Source organism: Patella vulgata, chromosome 5, assembly GCF_932274485.2.
Source record: "Patella vulgata chromosome 5, xgPatVulg1.2, whole genome shotgun sequence".
In the NCBI taxonomy this organism is placed as follows: Eukaryota; Metazoa; Mollusca; class Gastropoda; family Patellidae; genus Patella; species Patella vulgata.
This window is the reverse complement of record NC_065883.2, coordinates 70,629,568-70,649,312: the sequence shown is the minus strand read 5'-3', so window position 1 is coordinate 70,649,312 and position 19,745 is coordinate 70,629,568. Positions and strand designations below refer to the sequence as shown.

The following is a 19,745-nucleotide window of genomic DNA, read 5'->3' as shown; positions in this document are numbered from 1 at the left end:
TGTTTTTATGGCATGCCAGCACCAACCGGGCTATATTGCATCAAACATATGGTGATTATTTCGAGACAGGCTGGGCTATATTGTGCCAAACATATGGTGATTATTTCGAGACCGGCTAAATTATATCACAGAAAGAACATATATGCATAAATAAAAATAGTTCGTCCGTTCCACAATGTTTATACAGACAATATCGAATTTATAAAATATATATATATATATATATATATATATATACAGGTGGGGGGGGGGGCGTTTACGTCCACTCGACACAAACTAGGTCATTTCGGGACTATTACATTGTTCAATTTTATTTCAATAATTCATTTGCGCGTTGGGGTCTCTAGTAGTGGAAGGAAACCGGAGGACACGGAGAAAACTCGCGAGATTGGACAGGTCACCCTATTCCTTGTCACGTATAACCGGGGAATCGAAATCACGCCAGCTGACTCAATGATAGACCTTGTGATACAGCGCTCACGTGCTATCCATTTGCCCCCCCCCCCGTTTTGTAGAATATAAATAGAGCGTACAGACATTATTTTTGAAATATATTCCTTTACTTTAGAGTTAAAATGAAATGAAATGGAGTTTAACGTCCTACTGTTCTGCTCCTAACCTGGGCTAATGAAGACGGGCATACGCCATACAGTGTGCTATGAGGGAAATTTTGCCCGGACAGCGGCACTACGGCCTACTCTTATATCGAATTCCAACTGCCAAGGGATCTTTTACGTGCACGCCAATGTGTACACGGGACCTCGGTTTTTCGTCCCATCCGAACGATTAGACAGCTTTCCTTGTCAGGCCCTCCGTCCTGCATCACTGACAAGGGGAAACCACGCCGGAAAATCTGGATACACTTTCTTGGTCAGTGCAGGGATCGAACACCTTTAGAGTTAAAGGTTATGAGAGTGAGAGAAATGGGGTTTAACGTCCACTCGACATACACTAGGACATTTCGGGACTAACATATGGTTTAATTTTTTATTTCAATAATTCGCTTGCGCGTAGGGGTCTTTAGCAGTGGGAGGAATCCGGAGGACCCGGAGAAAACCCACGAGATTGGACAGGCGACCCAACTCCTTGTCACGTACAGCCGGGGATTCGAAACCACGCCAGCAGTTGACTCAATGACAGGCCATATGATACAGCACGCACGTGCTAACCATTCGGGCATCCCCCCCCCCCTTAAAGGTTATGAGCTGTGGCATTAAAGTGGTTTCCATGTTGTGTGGGCTCTTATCTGTAAATGTCTCGGGTTGATCTTCAAGGCTTATTTTCCATGTGCTGGTTATTTTGTTGCGCCTAAGATCATTATTACTGTGTTGTCTCCATTTAAGTCGCCATGCATCATTGCGTTTTCGTAATTTGATCTAGTAGTAATATTATCGTTCACTAGTCGCCGTTGTCTAGTCTCTAAAGTTTTTGTACCAAACTTTGCTGCGACAATTCTGTGTGTATTGAGCACACTGTAATATGCGATGATGCTGGTGGTATAACGGAACAACACCTGTTGATTCAATGACAGACCTTATGAAACAGCGCTTTTATTCTCAATTTTAATTGTATATATTTAATCATGTATATTGTTTTAAATATTTATATATGTAAAAGATTTGTTATATTTATTTTTAATTATATATTTTCTGTGATATTTGTTTTTATTTACATATATAAATTCAATTATGTGATATTGTTTTAATTTGTCTCGTTAGATTCACCATATGTTTGGCGCAATATAGCCCGGTTGGAGCTGACGTGCCATTAAACAACATTTCATTTCATTTCATTTATGAAACAGCGCGCACATGCTAACCGTTCGCCCCCCCCCCCCCGTAATAATCCAAACAGAGCTAACCAAATATAACTTTTCTAAATCGCTAGTTGTTGAAAGTAATACAGTTTTCTTAAACATTGCTAAATTCTAGCTTTTCGTATAGATGTAATATAACTAAAATGAAATGAAATTCGGTTTAACGTCCCAATCTTCTGCTCCGATTGGGCTAATAAACACGGACGTAATATAACCCTGTCTTTTTTTTATCTGATCTTCCGTGGACGTTGACACGATTTTATTATCATTTTGTAGTTTATATTTCCGTTACTATCTGTTATATTCTGTGATCTTGTTCCATGATAATGAACCTAATTTGTCTCTATTCAGCCACAGTAACACTTCTACTATTCAGAGTTGGTTTGGCTCGCCCAAACTTGGCTGAATTCATAGAACGCCTAAACTCACGAACATAGGTTGCCCAAACGCAGCCTCGATCTGGAGTGCACTAGGTGTATATAAGAAACTGGCGTTCAAGAAGAGGACGCAGACGTCATACTAAGTAGATTGTTCTGCACGTGTTTCACAAGGAGTTAGCAGACCCAACACACAGCTTAGAATAATTCAATTAATTATATGTCAATTTTAACATCTAGAATTTACGGAATCACTTGATTTGTTATTATCATTGAGTTATTAAATATCTTCATCGATTTCCTTCGATATCTCGTCTGCTTCTCTTACTTCAAATGGGGATCACGTGGCTAAGACAATGGCTCGCAAGCCTGGAGGTCGGTTGTTCGATCCCTGCATTGGCCGAGAAAGTTCTACCAGATTTTCCGGCGTGGTGTCACCTTGTCAGTGATGCAGGATGGAGGTCCCGACAAGGACAGTTGTCTAGTCGTTCGGATGGGACGGAAAACCGAGGTCCCGTGTACACATTAGTGTGCACGTAAAAGATCCCTTGGTAATTGGAATTCGATATAAGAGTAGGCCGTAGAGCCGCTGCCCGGGCAAAATTTACCTCATAGCACACTGTATGGCGTGTGCCCGTCTTCATTAGCCCAGGTTAGCAGCAGAACAGTAGGACGTTAAACTTCATTTCTTACTTCAAGTTATTTCGCTTTCCACTTCCACTGTACGCGTGCAATCACATTGTTTCGCCAGCGTGAGTTCTGTTTTGACGTCTTGATCAATATTGGCTGTAATTTCGTCGGCTGACTGCCCCTCTGTCGTGTTTATACTTTCTTCATTGTTCACTATGCACTCACATCTATATTTAAACAAAAATTTATAGGTTTTACAAATCATTTCTACACAGTTTTATTCATTCATTCGTCCCTGTTTATGAGAAATAAAACATTTCTACCACACTTCCGTAACAACACTTCAAATTTTCAATGAAATAAAGAAGGCAGAAATGATGTTGAAGTGAGGAAGAAGCCATGCCAAATATGCAAATTAGGCTTCAACGAAGTGCTTATCGGGTGTTATTCTCACTTCAACTCAGCGCTTATTGAGTGTTTTATTCACTTCAACTCAAGTGCTTATCGAGGTTTTGCTCACTTCAAACCGGTGCTTTTCTCACTTCAACCCAGTGGTTATCAGGTGTTTTTCTCACTTCAACCCAGGGCTTATGGAGTGTTTTTCTCACTTCAAACCGGTGCTTATCGGGTGTTTTTCTCACTTCAACCCAGTGCTTATCAGGTGTTTTTCTCACTTCAACCCAGGGCTTATGGAGTGTTTTTCTCACTTCAAACCGGTGCTTATCGGGTGTTTTTCTCACTTCAACCCAGTGCTTATCAGGTGTTTTTCTCACTTCAACCCAGGGCTTATGGAGTGTTTTTCTCACTTCAAACCGGTGCTTATCGGGTGTTTTTCTCACTTCAACCCAGTGCTTATCGAGTGTTTTTCTCACTTTAACCCAGTGCTTATTGGTTGTTATTATCACTTCTACACAGTAAGGTTGCAGACTTAAACAGTGTGAGGCCTAGCTCACAAACCAGGTGGGGGGGGGGGACTGTATTTGATCCCAGTGTCAGTCATGAAAGTTACTCCACCCTCCCAGGATTTTCTGCACCGTTCGCCTGATCAGTAGATCTAGGGCCTGGCAAAGGATGGTATTTGGTTGTGATAGTGATGGGGCTGAAAAGCCAAAGTTCCATGTAGAAATTGTCGTCCATGTAAAAAAAAGAAACCTGTGTAATTAAAAGAGGACAATTCAGAAAAGCCACATCTGGGCTAAATTTCCCTCATAGCACACTGAATAATCCTAGTTGTGCTGAAAAACCGCAAATATGAAACAAAACACCACTTTGATATTTATTATTTATTTCAAAATATACTATTCAAAAAAAGTAGGGGATATTTGATTTTGGGGTCATAATACTAAAATATGCAAATGACTACGAAAAAAGTCACTATAGAACCTAACAGAAGAAACATTTCCAGTTACATGTGACGCCCAAACGCACCAATAGCTACCGCATGGAATGCAGGTGATGCTTGGGATCGTCATGGGGGTCCAACCCAAGATTTGCACGACTCTGACTTTGAATGTTATAGTCATTGTGGCATTGAATTCCAGGGTGGAAACATCAGTTTAATTGTTTTAGTGACCAGAAAACAAATTTTGATATGCGTCGGCTTACCCAAAATGAAAGTTACGTGCCCTTGGCATGCTACAGATCGGCACAACACAGGCGGTTGTGGCGCGGACGATGAATGTTTCTCAGTCTGTCATAAGCAGGCTATGGTCCAGATACCGTGATATACAATCTGTACAGGACAGACCACGCTCAGGTCGACCAAGGGCGACAACTCAAGCCCAGGATCGATTTATCCGTACCTTGGCCTTGAGAAATCGTGTCATCACAGCAAATCAGATCAGCGCTCGTCTTCAAACACACTGGTGTGAGAGTGAGTGGCCAGACGATTCGGAATCGACTGCATAGGGGTCACCTTCGCGCCCGACGTCCTCGCGTGATCCCTTGTTTGAGAGATCATCACATTCAGGCAAGACGTCGTTGGTGTGGGGATCGTCAACACTGGGATAATCGACGCTGGAGCAATGTGATGTTTTCAAATGAGTCAAGGTTCATTGTTGTTTTTTTGGACAGGCGTAGGAGGGTGTGGCGTCGTCGAAACGAGCGCTTCCAAGACGTTAACGTCATCAGACATGATCGATTTGGGGGTGGTTCTGTTACGGTGTGGGGAGGCTTCACTGTTGCTGGAAGAACGGCTTTACATGTTGTTGCAGGGCGTGTTACAGGCCAGTACTACCGGGACAACATCTTGGCAGTCCATGTTGTGCCGTTCGCACGACGTCATGGCCGCCGTTTCATCTTCCAGGATGACAACGCAAGATGTCACAGGGCCAGGATCGTTACAGGTTACCTCCAACAACAGAACATCACCACATTACCTTGGCCAGCACTGAGTCCCGACCTCTCCCCCATCGAGCATGTCTGGGACATGCTTGGACAGAGGTTACGTCAACGTCAACAACGTCCTGCCAATGTCCAAGAACTTGCTGCTGCGTTGCAACAGGAATGGGACAATCTGGACCAAAATGACCTTAGACGTCTCATTAGGAGTATGCCACGTCGGATCAATGCTTGTTTGGCAAACAGGAGGATTTACCCTACTTTTTTTTGAATAGTATATTACAACACAATTGATACAATTAACAAGTGTTTGCCATCTAAGATACACCCACATATTGCAAAAGAGAATAAGGAATATAAATAAGGCTAATCACCCATTGTCTCTATGTTTCATATAGAATTAGAAAAAAAATCTGTTAAAAAAATTGTAGCCTTATCACGTTCACATGATTTCCAAAAAAGTGGGTTAAGTGTGGATTGCTGAAATTTATTGGATTTGTCCTCTCATGGTCCCAATGCTACACGGCAAATTAAAACATTGTAGCCTCATCATATTCACAAGCTTTTTTGAAAAGGTTATCTTCGAATCGCTGCATATCGTTGGGGTTTGTGATCTCATGAATCCAATGCTTCACACCAAATCTGAAAAGGATCGGTTAAAAACTAACTCCTATCAAATTCAAAGTTTTTGGCTATGGGGCATAACTCTGAACTCGAAAGCCAAATCTTCAGCAAAGAGGGGTTAATTCGGGCATGGGAAATGTTGGCATATAAAACTGAGAATTCTAGAGGATCCAGAAGTTAAAACCAATGGATCGTACAATCAGGTGTAATATCCTATGCCAAAATCCTCTGGATGGGCCCACATGCTAAAAACCCAATTTTTCCACAATATAAGGGGCCATAATCCATGAGGTTAGAGTTCAAAATGAATCCGATCCCAGATGATTTGAATATAAATATACATTTAAATTTTATTAAAATCGGATAATTGTGACCACAAACAAATTTCACCGGAGGTACATCTGGACGGACAGAGGCAGCGACATGAAAATGTGGGTGCCATAAAAAATAAATATTCATAGACTCAAGGGCAGGTGTTTTGTAATTTGGATAGCGCTAGGCTATAATCCATTACAGTTTACACATTTCGTTTTCTTGCATCTTTAACACACCATATTCAACCCACATTCAATGTTGCTATTAATCAACTCCACACCTTATTCGACCACATTCATAGGTTTGATTAACCTGAAATTAAAACAAAAAAAAATGTTCAGTTAAAGATGCATTCCGAAAAAAGTAATTATAGGGAGATTATTTCGAATAAAATATGGTAAGTTTGGATATGGAAAGTAGAGACACCCAATCTTACTAGAAAATACTAAATTCCAGCGGAGAGAGAGAGAGAAATGAGGTTTAACGTCCACTCGATACAAACTAGGTCATTTCGGGACTAATATATGGTTCCATTTTATTTCAATTATTCGATAGCGCGTAGCAGTCTTTAGCAGTGGGAGGAAACTGGAGAAAGAACATGAGATTGGACAGTTGACCCTACTCCTCATCACATACAACTGAGGAATCGAAACCGTGCCAGTTAACTCAATGACAGACATGAGCTAACCAGTCGGCCATCCAACCCCCCAAATTCCCATGGAAACACTAAGAGACACAGTGAAAACAAGCAGATGCCATGCAAGATACACCCACATTTTGTAAGAGGTGGACAGAGAACAAGCCCAAAAAGCGATTTAAGTTTCATCAAAATTGGATAACAATTGTGATCTCTATAATGTGATTTGTACAATCAGTCGCCACAATCCATAAGTTTTGGTCCGATATGCCTGAATATTCTAATGAACCGAGATCTTTGGGATATAAACATACATTTAAAGTTTTATCATAAACATTGTCACTCTAAAGGGTCCACAAGCTAAAAATGCAATTTTTCATACGATCAGGGGCCATAATCTATAAGTTATGGTCTGATATGCATGAATATTGAAAGGAAATGAGATCCAGGGAGTTACGACCCAATATGCGCGAACATTGAAAGGATCTGGGATCTTTGGGTTATATACATACATTTTAAGTTCAAAATTGCGACCTCTAGATGGGTCCAAAACCTTGGCTATTTTGTTGGACAATTTCAGTCTGATTTTCACGAAATTTGAGCTCAACTGTTATTAAGATGTAACGGTGATATAGTTGAACCTTTTTTTTTTTTTAAAAATCAGATAAAAATTGTGATTCCTGGAGGTTTCACAAGCTCAAAATGTGATTTTTTCAATACAATCAGGTGCTATAATCCATGAAGGAAAGGGGATTAACTAAGACTAAGGCCTGTATTGTGCTAAGACAAATATGGATGACAGACCACAGGAGTGGATGACGGAAATATATGACTGTATTGAAATGTGAATGCATACAAAGGATTACCTTCCATTGACTGTAATCAACATTGTTAGTACCGGTACAGAGCGTCATTAAAATCTTCAGCTGTAATGACTTTCAGTGACTGATTTATACCAAATACTGTATACAGCACTTATTATTTGTCTTTCCATCATTCATCCATCCGGGTCACAAGCTCACCATCTGAAAACATAAAATTATCTTTTTAGATCAGATGGGATGATTCTTCTCAAAGATGAGGGTATGAAATGAAATGAAATGAAATGGAGGTTAACGTCCTACTGTTCTGCTCCTAACCTGGGCTAATGAAGGCGGGCATACGCCATACAGTGTGCTATGAGGGAAATTTTGCCCGGACAGCGGCACTACGGCCTACTCTTATATCGAATTCCAACTGCCAAGGAATCTTTTACGTGCACGCCAATGTTTACATTGAACCTCGGTTTTTCGTCCCATCCGAACGACTAGACAGCTTTCCTTGTCAGTCCCTCCGTTCTACATACGAGGGTATGAGTTACATGTATAGTGAGAAAAAGATACAATTTAATTGCAGCAGTTTTAATTAATAGTAAACTTTTACATGTTAGTGACGTCAAATCTTTAACGTTCACGAAACCAGAAAATTGGCGATATTTAATTTTTGAACCAGTTACATATTTCAGTAGCTGACATGAACGCGATTCCGAAGTCCCGCATACACATTGGTGTGACTGTAAAAGATCCCTTGGCAGTTGGAATTGTATATAAGAGTGTGACGCCTTGGCACGGTGAAAGCCTTCAGTCTTGCAAGCAAGTCTAGTTAGGCTTTCACCTTCGGTGAAAGACTATTGTTATTACTAAGATTAATATTATTATTATTATATATTTTTTATTGGGGGAAGCTAGATCTCAGCAACTATAAGAGATAGAGGTCTGAAGTTTGGTTTTCTGTCGAGAAAATGGGTGGTGCAATATGGCTTCTCGTTATGTGGAATTTTGTCCTGGTAGTGGGAATGAGATCCACGTATGCGTTGTGGGCTCTTCTCGGCTGCACACGCCTGTTGTTGGTGCCTATTTGAAATCTCGGGTTCTGTAATTCACCCGTATCTTTACTCTGTCTTGTTATTTCTGTGAGGTGGTGGATATTGACCCCCCCCCCCCCAGCCAGAAGTACACATTTATTTTTACATCCTCCCTGCACTTGGTTATCCTAAAAGGTTGGAACTACTCAGCACTAATGTGTTCCTAATTATTTTCGGGAGGGCGAGCACGCATTGTTTCCATCGTATTTTCCAGCCGATTGAACCTGGTAGATGAGCACATTAAAATCTGGAACTTGGTGGAATTATAGTTTGGACTAATGTCTCTAACTTATGTTGCCATCTGGAATCATTTCTGTCAGACTTCCGCCTGCTGCTTCCATATTTACTGCTGAGCTCCAGGCCATCTTTCAGGCATTGGAGTTCATTCAAACCTTTTCATTGTCCTCTTTACAGGCAATAAACAACAAACAGCTTGTGCACCCATTAGTAGCACACATTTATCGTCTGCTACTATCACACGAGTTCATCAGCAAGGACATTTTCCTTTGCTGGCTCATGTTGATATTAAATCTTGCAGGCACAAACAAACTTCATCACATTAAACCTCTCTTAGGAGACTGGCCTAACTCCTATAGAACTAACAGGAGAGATGAGGTTGTTTTGTGTCGCTCCCGCATTGGTCATACTTTTTTAACTCGTATTTTCATTCCTGTGCGTTGTCCGTCAGTTCGTTTTTGTGATCTTGGATTAAGGCGTTTATTAATCCCATTGTTCTTTTATCATGGTTGGAATCTATGGTTGTATACACCCGTTTGTCGTCAAGTATTTAAAGGACGTTTCTCTGATAATATTCCGCATCCATGATAACTATGGCACCCCCTTTATCGCTTTGCTTAATAACGATCGTGTCGTTGATTTCAAAGCTTTTATAGCACACTGTTCCTTCTACGACACATTTGATTTTGCGTTGCGGTTTATAGGAAGTGGCAACTTGGTTAAATAGTCAATGAAATTGTCCAGCGTCACGTCCTTGCCCCGCCTGGGATTGAAGTGACTTTTGTTCCTCACAATATCCTCTGGCGCAGTTTCATCTGTTTCACCGAAAATATTCCTTCAATCGTAGATTCCTACAGAAAGCGTTTATATCACACTCTAATTCCTGTATATTGGCTTTAGACGTCGGTGTGAATTTCAGGCCTTTCTGTAGGAGGTTTATCTCTTGATCATTTATGACTGTGGATGATATATCAATTATTTTCGGGTGTACTGGTTCTCGAGATTGGGTGTTGTGGTCACGTTGTTGGAGCGACGCTTTGTTTTCTTGTTGTACTGTTGTGGAGGTCGGTTTTGTGAGGGTGGTCGGTGCGGTTGGGATTGGCCTTTCTGAAAAAAAAAACGATCCTGCGTAGTGTGCCCAGACCGCTGTTGTTTGGTATTCCCTTGGTTGGTGCTAGACACATTGGTCTCTTTTCTCCCATCTTTCTTCTTCACATACGGACTTTTATATCCATTATTCCGTGCCCTTGGTTGTTCTTTGGGTTTAGTCCCTAGTTTTCACTTTTTATTGTTGACCGTTTGCCAGGTGTTTCTGGGTGGAGCTGCGTTGGATGAATTAGGTGTCTCTGTGTTGTGACAAACATTAGCCTCGGCATGGGTGTCCTCCATTTCTTCAGCACGCGTAGGTAAGTTTATCAAGAATTCCTTCTTTTTTTTCCATATTGCATGTGATTTGTTTTCCTCCGTATACATTTCTTTGTTCCACATAGCTTTCAGAAGTTCCACTAGTTCTTGGTCTTGGTGTCCTTCAACATGTGCCAATAGTTCAGTCTCTGCTTTATTAATGACTTCTGTTTGATTAGCAGAAAATTCAAACAGGGAGTCGATTTCAATTTCGTTTTGTATCTTTAGTATGCCCACTTCGTTTCTGCGTTTCGCTTGGTTCTCCGATTCGTTCAATCTTGGTTTTTCCATGATTTTACGAGGGATAAAATGAGTCTCCAATTTTAGAAACTGTTGGTATACCTCAGCCTTTTCCTTATTTGGAATCATTTTGTAAAATGCCGTTTTTCGAACATTTTTGCATTTCCTCCACTCTTTTATTATAGTCCCTTTAAAGAGTTGTGCCTCGTCTTCTAACGTTTTCTCGCGTTCTTCATTTTGGCGACTGAGAATAAAAGTAGTGAGCGTACTTACAGATTCCTTTATTTGATTAGTCTACTTGCACGAATTCTCATCCATCTTTTTCATCAGAATCTCCTGATTACTGGTGATGATCTCCAGCTGTCTTGACAGTTTTACCAGTAGGATAACCACAGGATCATAGTTGGAGGGTGTTGATCCTAATCTTGTTGAATACGGCATCTTCGTGAAGAGTAAATATATATCCAAAATTATTAGCACAACCGACATATATATATATATATATATATATATATATATACAGGGCTGCCGACAACCAGTATCGCAGCGCAATTTGCGATACATATTTTGTCCGTTGCTAACCAAAAATTAAAATCTAACGTTTTTGATTCGCAGTTACTGCGAATCATTAATATGCCTGTCATTTTGGATATTGACACAAGAATAATCCACATTTTGAAGACTAGAAGGCTTACTCAACACTTTCAACGTGTATAAAATGTTGAATAAAATTTTATAAACAAAACTGAATTCTCCGTGTGACATTTTCTTCTCGAACTGCCCAGACACAATACTATATAACACAGGGACATAACTCTATGAATAGGGACTATTAAACCGGAAATAGGGAATTAAGTAGTACCACTCACGTTGTGAGACATCAAGTAATTATATCATATTCATTTTGAAAGAAATAAATCCAGTGTATCTCCCACGTATTGTAAATAAAATATAAAAAAAATAAACACATGTTAACGTATTGTAAAATGATAAATCAAAGTAAAAATTCCCGTAAAATGTTATTGTTTATATCGCGTGTGTCTAGTTAATCGAGGTGCGCCCGATTGAACAAAAATAATAATACACGATAAATAGCAGACGAAATTGTTTTCTAACGAAGATTTCTAACGTAACAAAAAAATTACAATTAAAATGAGTGGGGATTCGGAAGTCACTGTCAAGAATTGGCTTCAGACGTAAGACCTAACTAAATGTCTACATCAGATTCACAAACTGTCACAAGTACTTGTGGCAGTGCTAAAAATTCTAAGAATAGTCAGAATGGAATCTAATCATATTTCAATTCGTTATGAATTAAAGTAATATCTTGTTATTTAGGTGTTTTACGTTGAAACTGAAAAACTGCTAATCAATTTTTAAATTTGCTAATCAAATTTGGCAAAATTGTACTTTTTGATTAGCAGTGCTGCTAATCAACTGTGAAAAATTACCGACAGCCCTGTATATATATATATATATGCAGCTTTGTTCAGTAGACAACTTGTGGCTATTTCGTTTTCATAATATTTTCTCCATATGTTCCCCGCTGTTTTTCTAGTTTTTGTTGTCTGGTATCTGCGTAGCTTACCATTTTTAACTAATTTTAATTGGCTTGGTATTTTGTCAAATTCCTGGTCTGGTATCTGCGTAGCTTACCCTTCTTAGCTAATTTTAATTGGCTTGGTATTTGGTCAACTTCCTGGAATAAAAGAGTAATTAATAAATAAAACGGTCAACACCCAGGTAGCAGGCACAGGCACTTGAAGGGATTAAAATAAAACTTTATTTTAAAACTTTATTACTAATAAAGTTTTATTTTAATCCCTTCAAGTGCCTGTGGTAGCAGGTAACAAAGGGATGGCAAAAACTTTTAACATTTTTAAAATGCTATCTTTCTGGTTAAACAATGGTTGGTGCATTATTTCGTTATATAAATATATAACACAGGTCTAATTCTAGTCTTACTATTTATTGAATCCCAGGCTATTAATAAGCTGCTACAAAATGATGGTATGCTCCCAAATCCAGATGTGACAGTATTTAAGAAAAAAAACTTATAGATGTAGATTAAAATATATATTTAATATATATGTCATCTTGTATTTCCAAGTACACTGAAAATTAAATTAGGATTAACATACTGTCTGCATAATATATAAGGAATATTTAAGCCACCTTGCTTAAAAGAACCTATTACAGTCGATGAATTGATTAGAGTATTTTTGTCTGACCATAGAAACTTCTTAATATAGTTATGTAGGTCATGGGCAATAGGATCAGGAACATCAACAACTCTCAGCACATACCATAATTTGGAAACACATAGTGTATTAATAACCATAGATTTACCAATTATTATTATAGATAAATTTCGCGCTGGTCCCACATATTTAAGATATTTTTGATACTCCCTATTCTTTTGTCCCAGTTGTATTCTTGATTAGGCCGTGTTGAATTGATTCCTTGTTTCTCCTGCCACCACTCTGGCAATCATGTGCGGTAGTGCGGTAAACACAACACAAAGTGGGTTTCAAAACACAAAGTGGTCTGGCATAATACCTATAGTCTGAGGGTTGTGTACCATTTTTAATAATATTATAAATAATCTAGTTATATTATTGGTTAGAATAAAAACACAGATAATATTTAATTAAATAAATTTAATAACAAACTAAAATTTGGTAACAAGTGGCTTCTTTGTTTAACTTTTTAAAAAATGAAATAACCATATTTTGATATAAATTTTCCGTATTCTTCTTGTGTTAAAATACAATGGAAACATTCCAGTTAGACGATATTTGATTCGCTTGTTGAGTTATAGATGGTTTCGATAATATCATCGAACGTGAAAGTGCTGGAAATAACCACCAAAGTCGAGTCCAGATAAGTAAATTCGCGTACCGGTCGGCCTAATTTATTTATTGATGTTCAAAGAAATAATAGTGGTCCCGTTTGTTCGTTCGTTCAACTCCAGAAACGAGCGAACGGGACCACTATTATTTCCTTGAACATCAATAAATTAGGCCGACCGGTACGCATATTTACCTATGTCCCGGCATAGCTCACCATTTTGTAAGGCGTGCGTTATTTATTACACAAGATATGATTGGGTAATACTTGAATAATAATGACATGTGTTATAATTTTAGCCAATGAAAAAATTGATTATTCAGGTTCGCGGTTGAATATTAGCGATTGTCTTACAGATTATAATATGCTTTCTCATTAGCCGAAATGACTGCTACACGCGCCATTTTGCGGAATTCATCCAATCATATACAGTGTAACTTATTCCATAGTATGCGGGCCCCTACATGTGTATTATCAACCGGATCCATTCACTTGATTTGATATTTGTTTATTCGGTGCAATGCCTATTTTCTGTTTTGTCCGCAGGTTTATCTTGTAGATTTTTGTTTTGCGTGTAGTGCGGCCCCCTGCACTTACTTATTTAGTTCGTAACGAGGAATAAACAACGAGAATTGACTTCTGATGTTTGGTAGAATTTTATTTAGATGTTATTAACGTAATTTTTTTAATATTTTTTTTTGTGTGTTAAAAACGTAAGGGCACGATTTTCGGGGTCCTCGACCTAAGCGCGCGGGCGAGGAGAAACAAGGAATCAATTCAACACGGCCTTAGGTCCTAAAAAAACACCAATGATTTCAGGTCCTAAAAAAACACCAATGATTTCAGTACAATCATGAACGACATTTAGTTGAATAGGTAGACTGACAGTGGTGTATTTGGATGAATCAATAGGAAGCCACTCTGGCGTTTCTTCATTAAACTTTGCACTTGAGGCTTTACAATAAATATCAAGTTCTTTAAGGGTATTAATAATATAATCTATGTTGAAGGTTAAACCCCCACCATCTGGAATCATTTCTGTTAGACTTCCACCTGCTGCTTCCATATTTACTGCTGAGCTCCAGGCCATATTTCAAGCTTTGGAGTTCATTCAATCCTATCCATCTTTAAAACATGTTATATTCACTGATTCTTTGTCCTCTTTGCAGGCAATAAACAATAAACAGCTTGTACACCCATTAGTAGCAGACATTTATCGTCTGCTACTACCAAACGAGTTTAACGGCAGGGACGTAGTCCTTTGCTGGCTCCCCAGTCATGTTGATATTAACGGGAATGATCAAGCAGACTTAGCTGCTAAGTCTGCTTTAGATCTTCCCATAACAAAATTTCTTTTACCATTCACAGATTTTAAATCACCCATAAACCTTTTTATATTTGACCGCTGGCAACGGTCTTGGGATCTTGCAGACACAAACAAACTTCATCACATTAAGCCTGTCTCAGGAGACTCCTATAGAACCAGCAGGAGAGATGAAGTGGTTTTGTGTCGCTCTCGCATTGGTCATACCTTTTCAACCAGAATGTGTCCACTGTCATTTTCCTTTGACAGTAAAACACATCTTGATTGAGTGCAATCATCTCAAACGTATTAGATCTAAATTTTACCGTTGCCAGTCAGCACGTCAGCTATTTGCTCAACCGGAGCTTTATGATAAATTGCTAGCATTTTTAAAAGAGACAAACTTTTATTCAAAATTTTAATAGTATATATTTATCATATATTATGTTTTAAATATTTATATATGTAAAGGTATTGATATATTTATTTTTAATTATATTTTCTGTGATATTTGTTTTTATTTACATATATGAATATATCCCTGTGATATTGTTTTAATTTGTCTCGTTAAATTCACCATATGTTTGGCTCAATATAGCCCGGTTGTCGCTGACGTGCCATTAAACAACATTTCATTTCATTTCACGTTAAACCCCATCTCTCTCTCATGGGGGGAATATCGCTGTCGCATTTAAATCGTTCTAGGCGAGTGTTAACTAGGTCACTGACTGTCGTCTGCTGGTCAGTTAACGAATCGTCTGCTTCTGGTGCAGTGTACAAGTCGCTGTAGAAATCTTTAGAAATGGATAACATATCACATGAATCAGTCAGTATATTGTCAGAAACATCATAAAGAGATGATATGTAATTATTATCTTGATTTTTCTTTTCAAGACTTAGAAAGTAAGAAGTACATCTGTCTGTTTAGAGCGCATCACGTGATTTCGATCTTAGGATTGCACCTTGGCACTTAACTAAGTCTTGATTTACATTAAAATCAACATTTAGACGCCTTGACAATTTATCTTGAAGCTAAGGAAGGGTGTTCTGTAGCTTCCAGTAGTATTGTGATTGTTCTTTTTCAGATTTCTTTCTAGAATATAAAATAGATTGTTTTTTAATATAATATATTAAATTATCCCACCATAAGAGGGGGTCTGAAGCGTATAAAGGACAATTAAGTTTATCAGTTATAAGGTCTTGGATTAAGTTATTATATGCCGGGTCTTACAATAGGGTATTATTAAGAATCCAGAGTCCAGGGCCCCTTTCGCTCGTGTCAAAATTAAAGATACTAAATACGAAGCTATGACCAGAGAAATTATTGTTGGGAAAAATTGGATATGGATGAACTAAAAAAAATGTAATCGATACGGCTCATTTTAATGGAGTTGACTCTCGTTTGAATACGGGTAAATGCTCTCTTTGTAGGGTGTGTTTTTCTGTATATATCTACCAGTTTATTCTTCGTTACAAAGTTGTTAAAGGCTGTCGATGAGGTATTGACGGTTTGCATGATTTTCTTCAAGATCTTTCCATTTTTTGCTTCGTCAGTGGGACTGGACTGGGAAAGGGTTCTTTTTCCTGCGTTGGTTATTTTCTTCGCGTTAGGTTCGAGACCATGTTTATTTTGTTGTCTACCCCAGGTGGGAACTTAACACGAACATATCTTGTTCCGTCTAATATCTGTCTCTCACCGTGTGAGAAATACTGCTTCTTAACATCACCCAAACCTTCGACATTCCATAGGGAGAGTTGTTCTAGAATTTCATCGTCAGAAATATATGCTGGGATATTCATTAAAGAAACAACCATAATCTTGTTACCTACCGTTGATCCATAAACACGTTTGTTTTCAAACATAATCCTTTTCTTTGCGATAATATTACAGTAATCCACATTGCTAACACTTATTTCATAAATTCCGTTCATGTGCACAACAGTTTCTTCTATGGCCTCTATTAAATTATCCAAATTAATCCTCTCACTGAAACTAAATTTCACAGTACAGTTCTTCATATTTTTATAATACTCCTCCGACATTTTACTATACATTTTAAAGGCAATACTTTGCAGGACTTATATAAGAGTCAGTGGAGCGTGGCTTCACCGACCACACACCTCGAAAACACGTCTTATCACCTCCGTGTCAAGACGCAACCAATAAGTACGGCGCGCTAACAGATTGTGCCAATGGGGCGCACAATCGGCTTTCATTTCGCTAAAAGGGTATATCTAAATGGAATATTGATGGGGATCTCAGACAAGCTGGCAAGAAATTAGTAGTACACTTGGGTTCGAACCCATGCGGACATACGTCCATTGGAACTTAAGTCCAACGCCTTAACCACTCGGCCACCGTACTGTACAAGCTTACCGGATCCGACGGTATTTCCACCCCTTCGCGCCTCTTGGCGGGTCAGCAATTCAGCTGGGATTCTGGAAAAGGCCATCGACATTCTTCTCATCGTCTTCGCAATAATGCGATTGAACATTGTAAAATGCAGAAAAGGTTAATGCGCCTCTGTCGTGACCAGGATACGAACCTGGGTCGTCACGGCCACAACGTGAAGTCCTAACCACTAGACGATCACGGCTATAGAACGGACGAAACTCTCACCCCCATCTTCGGCTTGGTATCGCATCAGAGCTTTTCCCATATGGCTTCAGTACTCTGAAACTTGGGCTTACTGAGCGTGTTCTAGCCGTGTCGGCAGAGTGGCCGAGCGGTCTAAGGCGCTGGTTTTAGGCACCAGTCTTTGCTCAACCGGAGCTTTATGATGAATTGCTAGCATTTTTAAAAGAGACAAACTTTTATTCAAAATTTTAATTGTATATATTTATCATATATTGTTTTTTTAAATATTTATATATGTAAAGGAATTGATATATTTATTTTTAAGTATATTTTCTGTGATATTTGTTTTTATTTACATATATGAATACATTCCTGTGATATTGTTTTAATTTGTCTCGTTAAATTCACCATATGTTTGGCGCAATATAGCCCGGTTGGAGCTGACGTGCCATTAAACAACATTTCATTTCATTTCATTTAGGCACCAGTCTCTTCGGAGGCGTGGAATCGAATCCCACCTCTGCCAGATTGTTTTGAAGTTGTCACTCTCGAAGAAACCACGCTCAACACATTTCGAAGAAAACCGTCTGGCTAGGGTTAGGGTCAGCACAATCCAACGAAAACCGCCTGGCTAGGGTTAGCAAACACCGGCGGTGCCGTCTGCGAAAAAAGCTCGGGCCGTGCGCTACCTACCATAGTGAAGAACACCTTTCCATCGGTTGGATTGCCGAGCGGTTTAAGGCAACAGTCTCTTCGGGGGCGTGGGTTCGAATCCCACTCCAACCATCAGCTTTTGATGCCAGTAATGCGACTTTCCGTCATATTCCCCGCCCGAATGAGGACAAAAACTACTGTCATTGCATTGACGGCTCAGCTTTAGCTGGAAGCAATCCCATTTTAGACACACGCGCAGGGGCCATGCTAATGTTCTCTGTATAGTTCCAATTTTAGTATATGTACTACGTGAGTGGAACAATTTAAACGGAGAGTGTCGAGCTACAGTCGTCAAAAAGTGCCGTGCTGCAATCAACACTTTTTGACGACGATTATACCGCCGTGCTGCAATCAACACTTTTTGACGACTGTCTTCATTAGCATGTGCTAATGTGCGGACATTCCTTGTTTCATTTGACACGTTATCAAAATGTTGCGTTTGGTACGACGCTTGCAGCTATTGGTGAAAATGACAGAAATGTAAGGACCCTATATTTATCACGTCTCCGACCTTCTATGCCGACACGGCACTCGGCAGGACCATATTCGTTTGTACAACGTACGTAGACTCCATTATCCAGGCATCGGCCAATCAGAAGGAAGCCATTCACTCTAATAACAGTTAATCACGCTAAACAAACACCGAATGCGCGAAATCGTGCCTTGCATTGATTGGCAATCGACTCGTCTAATGGGTGTCACCATGCTCCTCCGGTGTCGCAAAATGGCACCTCCGACCTAAACCCGTTCTTTCTGCCGAAGAAAAAAAAAGCTTTCACAGGGGACACCCAGGATTGAACCAAGGACCTCTCAATTATTTATTCAAAAAAATATCCCATATAAATATAATGATACATATGTGCGATTTAATCTAAACATTTAAAATAAAAGGAAGTTAATGTACAGATAAAACTTTATGTAAAATCAATTTTTAATTCGTTGTCAATAATTTTAATGTAGGGGTTCTCTTTAATAAAGTTTTCAAATTCGTAAGTCATATTTGTGTTTTGCATGTAATGGTACATAAATTCACAGTGATCGGATAAGATCTTCTTAAATAATATACAAACATTTATTTTTGAATTATTCATATTGAAAAAGAGCCTTCACTTCATTATGTTTATTCTGTACGATGAAAAAACGATGTTAAGGAATTTACTTTGCTTATTATGTTTTTTGACTGGGTATCCAAACAGGAACCAGGAATTTAAGCTACACAACGTGTAACCTGTTTCTTTAAAGAAAAATGAAATGATTGATTTAACTAATTCTTGGAGGCTGTTTAGTGTTTTACAGTTAAGAAAATGTGTTCTATATCTTCTATAACATTATTTACATTATAAACAGTTTTACATAATGTACAATATGGCGAATCTATTTTACCGATATTGTATAGCTTTTCATTGGTCCATATAACATCGTGTACAATTTTATAATCATTTTCTATCATATCTGTGCTTTTTAGATTAAAGTTAACAGGTCCCCAGATTTCAAGCCAGTTTGTAATATCGTAGCCTTTTTTAATCCATTTTGCCATTCCCGTGGGTTCTTGTACATATTTATTCCTAAGAGTATCATACCAGACTTTTGATGAGAAATTCATAATCTGGAGTTGTCTCCCGTCTTCAACTTAGATATATAGATTAGAGGGGGGTTGACCACTGTGGGAATTAGTATTTATAATATCAACCCAGTCCCTGGGTAAGGATGATACAATTTGTTTATATTGTTGGGTTATTTTCTCTTCGTGTTTACAATCATCATCGGAATCTTCGTC

General features: G+C 38.7%; 2 non-coding genes and 1 pseudogene across 2 annotated transcripts; all 3 read right to left on the bottom strand.

Annotated features, from left to right (window-relative positions):
- Window positions 1-16,959: 16,959 nt before the first annotated feature.
- On the bottom strand, window positions 16,960-17,041 carry Trnal-uaa (transfer RNA leucine (anticodon UAA)). Its single transcript has one exon. It is a non-coding gene; the product is annotated as a tRNA-Leu (tRNA).
- A 160-nt stretch (window positions 17,042-17,201) lies between these two features.
- Trnah-gug (transfer RNA histidin (anticodon GUG)) lies at window positions 17,202-17,273 on the bottom strand. Its single transcript has one exon. It is a non-coding gene; the product is annotated as a tRNA-His (tRNA).
- Window positions 17,274-18,161: 888 nt separating this feature from the next.
- LOC126822808 (U6 spliceosomal RNA) lies at window positions 18,162-18,228 on the bottom strand (annotated as a pseudogene).
- Between the last annotated feature and the right edge of the window lie 1,517 nt (window positions 18,229-19,745).